This window comes from Chelonia mydas, chromosome 1 (assembly GCF_015237465.2).
Source record: "Chelonia mydas isolate rCheMyd1 chromosome 1, rCheMyd1.pri.v2, whole genome shotgun sequence".
In the NCBI taxonomy this organism is placed as follows: Eukaryota; Metazoa; Chordata; order Testudines; family Cheloniidae; genus Chelonia; species Chelonia mydas.
This window is the reverse complement of record NC_057849.1, coordinates 303,298,436-303,307,963: the sequence shown is the minus strand read 5'-3', so window position 1 is coordinate 303,307,963 and position 9,528 is coordinate 303,298,436.

The following is a 9,528-nucleotide window of genomic DNA, read 5'->3' as shown; positions in this document are numbered from 1 at the left end:
AAAAAGCAATCATCATTCTGGGATGTATTAGCTGGAATATTGTAAGCAAGACATGAGAAGTCATTCTTCTGCTCTACTCCACTGGAGGCCTCAGCTGGAGTATTGTGTCCAGTTCTGGGTGCCACATTTCAGGAAAGATGTGGACAAATTGGAAAAAGTCCAGAGAAGAGCAACAAAAATGATTAAAGGTCTAGAAAACATTACCTATGAGGTAAGATTGAAAAAATTGGATTTGTTTAGTCTGGAGAAGAGATGACTGAGAGGGGACATGATAACAGTTTTCAAGCACATAAAAGGTTGTTACAAGGAGGAGGGAGAAAAAAAATGTTCTTCATAACCTCTGAGGATAGGACAAGAAGCAATGGGCTTAAATTGCAGCAAGAGAAGTTTAGGTTGGACATTAGGAAAAACTTCCTAACTGTCAGAGGTATTAAGCACTGGAATAAATTGCCTAGGGAGGTTGTGGAATCTCCATCATTGTCCAACCTGCTCTTAAAAATCCCCAAACACCTGTCAGGGATGGTCTAGATAATACTTACTCCTGCCTTGAGTGGAGGGGACCGGATTAGATGACCTCTCGAGGTCCCTTCCAGTTCTTTGATTCTATATTATTTCACTTATGTGCCGTTATCATTTTGTTTCAACTTCAAAATTATCATTGCTTTCACAGTGGAGTAGAATTTTAAGTAAAAGTTGGATGTCTGTTGGTCACTCTGCTTTCAACATAAATGTGTTTGAATGCTACTCTCTTAAAATGTAAACATTTATAGAATTATATATGTTCATCTCATACATAATTTTGAAAAATATTATAATTAACTAAAAGGCTATGCTATAGTATATTTTTTTAAGCAGAACGCTCCATGAAATCAATTATACGCTTTGCTTAAAAATTGATGACATGATACGGATCAAAATTATTAGCACTTTCACCCTTAATACTTAGCTCTCCATCACTGAAGCTACCCCAAGATGGATATTCTCTTTTGGAACACATTAGATTGGCTATGAATTCCACTGCCTTCAAAACAAAATGCAAACCCACTAGTCAATTGATCTGTCCCATAATTAAAAAAAAGAAATCGTATGTAATGGGAGGAAAGGAAACTTAATATCTGTGTGATCCATATAAAAACCTTCATGGCATAATAAGCATATGTTAAAAAAACCACATAGAATGGATAAAGTATATTAGGTAGAACTAGGATGATGATATTTTCCTATGCTGAATATGGGTCACCTGGTAAATTTACTTATATTCAAGTGAGTTTAGTGGCAATAAAGCAGAACTATGCAGTACAAATGATCAAATTAACATCAAGTTGACTGAGTCCCCTGTTAAAAAGAAATACTGCTTAGTTGGATTCTTTATTTACCTTCTTATTTTTAAGGCTTTAGGATTCACCCAGGGAGAGGTGGCACACACTCCCCCACACACCTCTCTCACACAGTGGGAGGGAGTGACCAACTGACCTGACACGCCCTGCCTGGCACTTTCTGCCCTCCAAGCCTGGCTGGGCCACTGGGGACGGACCCGCCTCTCCTGGTGCCTGGCACCACATCTTCCCGAGGCAACACATCAGGGGCATGCAGGGTCACATGCCCCCCCACACTTATTTCTGCCAGGGTTCATACCAGAATATGGCCAACAGCAGCCTTTCAGTACTGTGTGGGAGGGAAGGGACCGGAGCTGCTTCCAGCCGCAGGGGAGGAGTGGGATGGGAAGGGATGAGCTGACCTGTGTCTGTGCAGAGCTCATCTCCTCTTGGCCCCCGCCCCCGCCCCTGTGGTGGGAAGCAGCTTGTTCCTCAATGCCCACACAGTGTTGAAAGGCAGCTAACACCTCCAGGCTGCTGCTGGCCACTGACACAACCCAGCCGCCTCCTATCTCCCAGCTACAGCATGGACAGGAAGGGGTTAAGCCCTAAGGATGCATTGTGCACCATAGCCCAGGGAACCTGACTGTAGGGACTTCAGCATACCGGGCCAGAGAGGTGGCTCAGCAGGGGAGGGTGCCTAGGGTATGGAGCAGGCCCACGCTCCCTGGGGGCAGGACCAATGGCAGGGGGGTGGGTGAAGAGGGTGCTAAGGGCCTGCCCGGGGGGCTGCTGTGGACCCTGCAGGGTCGGGGCATGAACAGGCTGGAGATAGTTTCCTCCCTTCCCCCCACCATTCCAGAGTTTATCAAAGAGGCAGAGAGGCTTCCCCGTCCCAGCGCTGTGCAGGGCTTTGGCACACACAGGGCTCCTGGCCAGCACCTGGGCTGGAGGGTCTTGGGCTTTCCCGGGGCACCAGCCCAGCCAGAGGCAGCGGGGGGAAGCAAGGAGCCTGCTAGCCAGGCTGTTGGTGAGCTGAGCGCTCCGACAAGGGGCTTGTTCTCCACACAGCGCTGGGCACGGGCCGCGCCCTGCCAGGGAGGATATGGAGGAGCAGTGGGACTGTGGGGTCGGGGGGGGGGGGAAGCAGGGAGAGGACCGCGAGAGGGGGAGCACGTAAAGAGCCGACAGGCACAGGCGCCAACTTTTTTCTGCGCCCGTGTGTGCTTGCGCCCCCCCGCCAACCCATTGCCCTGCCCCTACCCTACCCCTGTCCCAAAGTCCCCACCCAACTCTGCCCCTCCCTGCCCCCATTGGACCCCTCCCCAAATCCCCGGCCCCGCCTCCTCCCCCAAGCGCTCCGCGTTCCCCCTCCTCCCCCCTCCCTCCCAGGCTTGCCACGCGAAACAGCTGTTTCACGGTGCAAGCGCTGGGAGGGCGGGGGGAGAAGCAGGACGCAGCGGCGTGCTCAGTCGAGGAGGCAGATGCGGAGGTGAGGTGAGGGGCGGGGCGGGGAGCTGCCAGTGGGTGCAGACACCCACTAATTTTTCCCCGTGGGTGTTCCAGCCCCGGAGCACCCACGGAGTTGGCACCTATGCTAACGGGTGGGCAGCAGAGGCGACACGTAACCGGCTGCTGTCTGGCACCTGCCTGCACTCACTGGCCAGCACAGCTTGCAGCCCATGCTGGCCGGAAATGGGACGGGGGCAAGGCCCTGCAGGCCGAGAACTGGCACACAGTGGGAGCTGTGCTGACGGACCAGCAGAGGAAGCGGTTGGCCCTGTGCACTGCAGCTTTGCTCTGCTACCAGCCTTGCACACCCATCCCCATCGTCGGTCACTGGTCCCCAGCACCCACCACTGGTGGGCGGGGGGCTGGCGAGCAGAGATCCAGCCAGCAGCAGGACATGCCAGTATTGATGGGAGGCGGGGGCGGGGGGAAATACAGGACAGTTTGCCCATTTTTAAGAAAAAGTCTGGACACTTGCAGAGGGTGTAAATACAGGACTGTCCCTTTAAAAATGGGATTTCAGGTCACCCTATCTATCCCCAAATCCATTTCCCAGCTAATATCAGCCGGTAGGTATTGAGAACAAAGCAACCTTACACACACACACACGCACGCACGCACATGTGTTTTACTAATTCTGTTTTTGAGTTCATTTTATAAGGTTTAATTGATGATAATATTGAACTTTGGTTATATACCACTTGCCTTCTGAAAAGAAATTCTTGGAAACCAAGAAGTGAAGTCATAGCAAGTTAATTTACATTAAATAGTTTTAACAACAGTCATGGAAATAAGAAGACAGACAATCTATATACACTTCTTACACTATACACACTTCTGACAGGAGTTAACTCCATATCTGTCATGAGATCTGGTAACTGAACATCAGGATAATTGGAAATAATGGCTTGTGGCTGCAGTAATTCTCAGCAATGAAGATTTACACATTGTAAGATCTCATGACAGATATGAAATTGAATCATGCCACTATTGTACCAGAAGCAGACCAGTGTCATAGCTGTTTCTCGGTCTAATAGCACACCAGATTCCATTTCTAAAAATATTATTTTGATTTATAAATCAGTTTTTTATAGAACATAATTTATGGCCAGGATTGGTGGCATATTGGCTTGTGATCTATACTATCCTGGCTTCACGACGGGGTTGATTCTTAGGTTTGGTCATTCATTCAGTGGATAATTGAGGCCTTAATCCATCTTGAATGGGATTATTAATGTGCTAAAATCTAAGCCCATGCTTAAGTGTTTTGCTGAATCCGGACCTTCATTTATGGCAGGTCTTCCCAACGAAGGCAACTAAATTCCTAGCAGAAACATAGAAGAAAATAAGCAGGCGGGTTATTTATAAAACTATGAGATTGAATATTCAGTCTAGTCCCATCCCCTCAGGTTGAGCAGTGCAAGCAAAACTTTCTGGTTGGATATCCTTGGTAACACTAAGCACGGTCAAAAAAGAGAAAATCCAATTATATTTAAAGACATGCTAGCAAAGAAACTTCCTCAAAATTTAATGACAGCTAGACACATGGTAATGTGCTTATCATAAGTCTCTCCAAAAGAAGATAATTCTATTGTCAGAAGAACGTCCCAGGCTTTGACCCTATTTCTCCCCACAGGTAATGTATTTTCACTGCCCTATTGCAGAAGACACAGACGTCACAGATTCCATGATCTCCATGACAAACTCGCAGCCTTAATATGGGTAAATGTACCTTTATTACTTCATTTTTTCCAGCATTAATGGTGCAATGGTGCTTTGAAAACACAGCCATTTCACAGGCAGGTGTAGAGATTCTCAGAAAGGCTGAGTGCCTCTTGAAACTCCTGGGAACACAGAGGCAACTCATCTGCTGCTAAACCCTTTAAGGTGTACAGCTTGCTGTCTCTCTCCCTGTAGCTGAGCAGCTTCATAGTGGGAGGCTGAGCTATGGGAATACATTTTTGCCATTCCCTTCATGGCACTGTGCTCACCTCAATTCCAGAGGCTCCTTGCACCCTCTCCCACACCATGTCAGGGTCAGAGTTTGGTCTTAAGCCACCTGATAATTCTACAATTAGCACCAAATTTACCTAATTAACTTTGAAATCACTGGCCAAATTAATCTCTGACCTCAGTGAATTTCACTGAAGTTAGGCCACAGCTGCTTTTGTCCCATTACATTGATTCATAAATCAGAAAAGAGATTTACAAAACGTAAAGCATATTTACAGTTCTTGCCAGTAAATCCTAACTGTAACATTTTGATTTAGTAGTTCTTACTTTGCCCTTGGCCTAAAAGTAATTGAATGGCATTACAGGTATGTGAAGGATGCAGTGAGGCCTAATGGACAAAGCACTTGGACTTGGGAGACCTGGGTTCTATTCTGAGCTCTTCACTGGCCTGCTAGGTGACCTTGGACAAAGCACAGCTATGTGCCTCAGTTTCCCCATCTGTAAAATGGGGATAATAGTCCTTACCTCCTCTGTAAAGTGCTTGGAGGTCTACCAATGAAAAGAGCTATATATTATCATCATCATCATTATGAATTCATTTGTGTATCAGGTTGGTGAACCTCTGAAATTACAATCAGGTTCCATAAAAGCATTTTAACCTACAGGTTAGCTCAGATTTTGGATTTATAAATAGTGATCAGACCTTCTATGGGGTCTGTCCAGATCCTGGTGAGTTTGTGACCTGAATCCTGTAGTTTGGTTTGCAAAGGTCAGCAGTAACCAGCCTCTGAAGATTTGTCTGGCAGTTCCAAATTCAATACATTCCAAACTCCACTCTTCTCCCTCTTCCAATACCTTCTCACAGAAGGCGCCATCCAGTAAGCCCTGGGCCACCCCTCACTAATCACTTTCTGAGAAGAACTACTTGTTCCATTTACTACCCTTTCTGCTTCCCGAGCCGCTTTAATCAATCCAGCTTGATCTAAACCCATCCAAGAGCCTAGGAACACCTTAATAGTTCCCTTAAACCATCACAGATTAAATCTGTCACGTGTTTCTCCTCAATTTCAGCCAGAGAGCATACCAACAACAATTAGTACAGTAAGCCATAACAGATTCCCTTTCCTCCTGATGCATCAACAAAACTGACCTTCTTAATCCAGGTTGGGTCAGAAAATATCTGGTTATTTTCTGGATAGCACCTTTTCTGTCATCTTTGCTTAATACTGCCTTAATTTCTGCCAACAATGCAGTTCCTTCCGTAGGCCCAGCACACGTTATTATCAATTCTCTTAAATCTCCAAGATCTAGATGTTTTCTAACCATGTATCCCAACAGCCCAAGACAAACACATTTTCTTAGTCAAAGAATCCAATGGTTTAGTCTGTTTTTTAATTCCAGTCAGAGGACGAATTACTTCCTATTGTATTTGCCATGGAGACTGAGCATCTGCACTACCACTGCTGGCTGGGCTACCAGAGGCCCTGGAAGTGGCTCCTTTTCCTCTTCCACCTGTAATTTATTCTCTCCTTCAAGTCCTTACATGTCTGTGTTAAAGCTGTTACCTACTGAGCATTAGTTACATTCTGTGCTTCAGCAGTTGCAAGTCACATTTCAGGTTTTCATTTTGCAATTTTAGTTTTTCCAATTCCTGTTCCCAGGCATCGTGCTCTTTTACAAGCTTATTTACTGCATGATACATAGCCCAAAAAGCAGCATTCATCATTTGCTCCTTAGAAGTGTAACCCTTTTGATACCCTGACAACAGATCGTCTAAACCTTTCTTATACAGTGTGGGGATAGCATCATCCAGCCATGGGTCTGATCCCAAGCTTTTAAACACATCAGAACATAAGAATGGCCATACTGGGTCAGATCAAAGGTCCATCTAGCCCAGCATCCTGTCTTCCGACAGTGGCCAATTCCAGGTGCCCCAGAGGGAATGAACAGAACAGGTAATCACCAAGTGATCCATCCAACACATGTCTTAATAGGGACTTATTAGCAAGACCCAAAGGCTTCGGGGCATCCCCCTTGTCCTCCAAGGTGGACCCGCCTTGCTTGCACTTGCAGAACATCACAGACTTGAAAATAGGTATGCGGGGTTGTATTAGTGCTGTGTGTTTCCTGTTCTCTCAATATTCTGGCTCCAAGCTATATTCAGTTTCCTGGTACAGTACAATGTCTCAAAACAACATTTCAGCTTGGCTGAGCAGTTCACTAGCACGGTAACCATCCTCTGCTACCAATGTCAAAACTGATATTTAATGGCCCACAGCTAGGCAGATTGTTACCGGTACCAGTGAAAATTCGCATTCAATTTGCTCAATGAACAGCTGTTTATTTGACAAAGAATCACAAAAGCAGTGAAAGATTATATAATACGTCTCCCTAATAAGCCTCAATTCCCCAAGCGTAAACCCTCAGTAACTGTGTTGGCCTTACACAGTTCAAAAGTCCTACAAAAGTGCCTTGTAGCAGGGTCTTGGCTACCCTGAGACCCTCTGTCTTACAGCATCACAGACCTTTTCAGACGTTAATTGGGGAACTAATTAACTCACTCACTCTGCTTGGCATTTATTCCTTTTGTTCTCAAAGGAATCACATGTCCCAAAAATATGCCCTGTGGGCGTTTTATCACTGTTTTTTCTAATTAATAATTTAGAAGGGGGCTGCAGACAGACACAAACCAAAGATCAGTCAATGTTTACCCTCTCATCAATCATTCACCTGAGCTCTTAGCGTGGTGTCATCCAAAAGGGTCATTTTGACCCAGGTCAGCTTGTGCCAAGCTCACTGATGACATGTTTTTGCATTTTCTTTACTTGGTGAGCTGGTCATCGGCTGATATGTTCCAAAGTTTCATACTGAAACACACACGGATAGTCTCAATTAACCATTCAAGTGCAATCTCAGCACTCTCAGAAAATTTCCATATCAACTACCTGATACTAAGATAATCCTGCTCCCAGAATCCTCTAGTAAATTCAGACGTACCAAGCCATACCAAACTCATATTCACCACATTCATTCATATCAATCACAACAATTCATAATAATTTGGCACCGTCCCAACAATATGATCTCCTAATAAATGGAAAGAAGTATCTAAAGAACAGAGTTGCAGACACCCACCTTCCACCTTGCCCCAAGAAAGAATTCGGAGAGAAAGAAGAGCACTGATTCTTATACCCTTATGAAGTAGCAACTATCTACTATCTTGTCCCCCCCCCGCAAAAAAAAAATACATCCAGATACTCCTTTGGTCAAGAATGAGACAGATTGCTGGGGAAGCCGGTTTTGATATTGTTCTTTAAATAGAGGACTTCAGTCTCCAGTGCTGTAATCTGTCCCTTTTAATAAGCACTAAATTCACTCAAGAAAGAAAGAAAGAAAGAAAGAAAAGGTACCTGATGCTGAGTCACATTGTTATTGTGACAGACCTTCATATCTTTAATAAACAGTCATCCATAAATCCATACTGAACAATAAGCCAAATAAACTCCATCAGAAAGTCTCTTTAGTATGAGGATTCATTAATGACATTGAAAGCTTAGTATGAGACAATGCACTAGTCATATCAAAGGCTTTTGCAGGAAGCCTGACTTGATCAAAAACTCTGTTTATTTGAGGAAAGGGTAATTTAATTATCTGTTTTCCTGAGGAAAGGTATTCTTGTTGACTCAGGATTTAAATATTAGCATATAAGGAATGCATTGTTTTGCTTAATCTAACAGCCCAACATCAAAGAGACTTTGCCCTACAAATGAGCAGTCAGAAGTAAAATAAATAAATTAATAAAGATTAAAACACACAACAAGCAAGCAAAGGTTGAAAGAATGATGCAGGCAAGTCTAGTTTTTGCTAGAAAACAGCCTTCATCCTCTTTACTGAAATGAAGTATTTATCTATGTGGTATCTTGTTTCAGTTCTGTATAAACATTCTAGAAAGTTTGGGGTTTAAATCAGAGAGATAGTTGAAGGATGTTGTTGTATGCATTATTAATCTTATTACTATCACTAAGAATGTATATAAATGTCCATGGTGTTTTACAAATTTAGAGTAAAATTTTCAAAAGTCTCCAAGCGAACACGGGACCACAAACAGGGGAGTTTGATACCGGGAGAAGGAGATCCTCCTGCTGAATGAACAAGGTGCGAGTATTAATCTCGGAGTGAGTGAGTTTGCTTGGCTGTTTGTATTTTTGTTTCTCTTACAGGTTATTTCAGTTACAGGGTCAATTGGGATTGTGTGTCTGGGCACTGTTTGAGCCTCTGTTCCCTGGATCATCTTTGATCAGTCTCAATCAGCCTTGTAATCACCCTCCCCCAGTGTGATTAACGAGGGGGTAGGACTGACCTAGGAGAAAAACGACTTAAAAGCCAGAGGCTAAGTGACCAAGCGGAACTAGCGAACATGGGAGTTTGCAAGGGAGCACCCAGAGGCTCACCAGCGCTTTGCCGGATGCCTGTCCAGCCTCAGAAACCACCCAGAGGGACTGCAGGAGCTTGCCAGACACCTGCCCAGCCGGACCTCTCAACCCCACCCTCCCACACCAGGGAGAACCAGCCAGCGATACTGCCAATGCTGCTGGAACCCCCTGCCACAAGGTAATGAGGACACCATCTACCTGCAGTATCCCCTCGCTGCGGACGTGGTCATTTGCCCCATCTGCTCCTCGCGCCGAAGCTTCCATCTCTTCAGTGGCGTCACCAGGCACCTGAAGAGATGCCACAGCAAGTGGGTTGC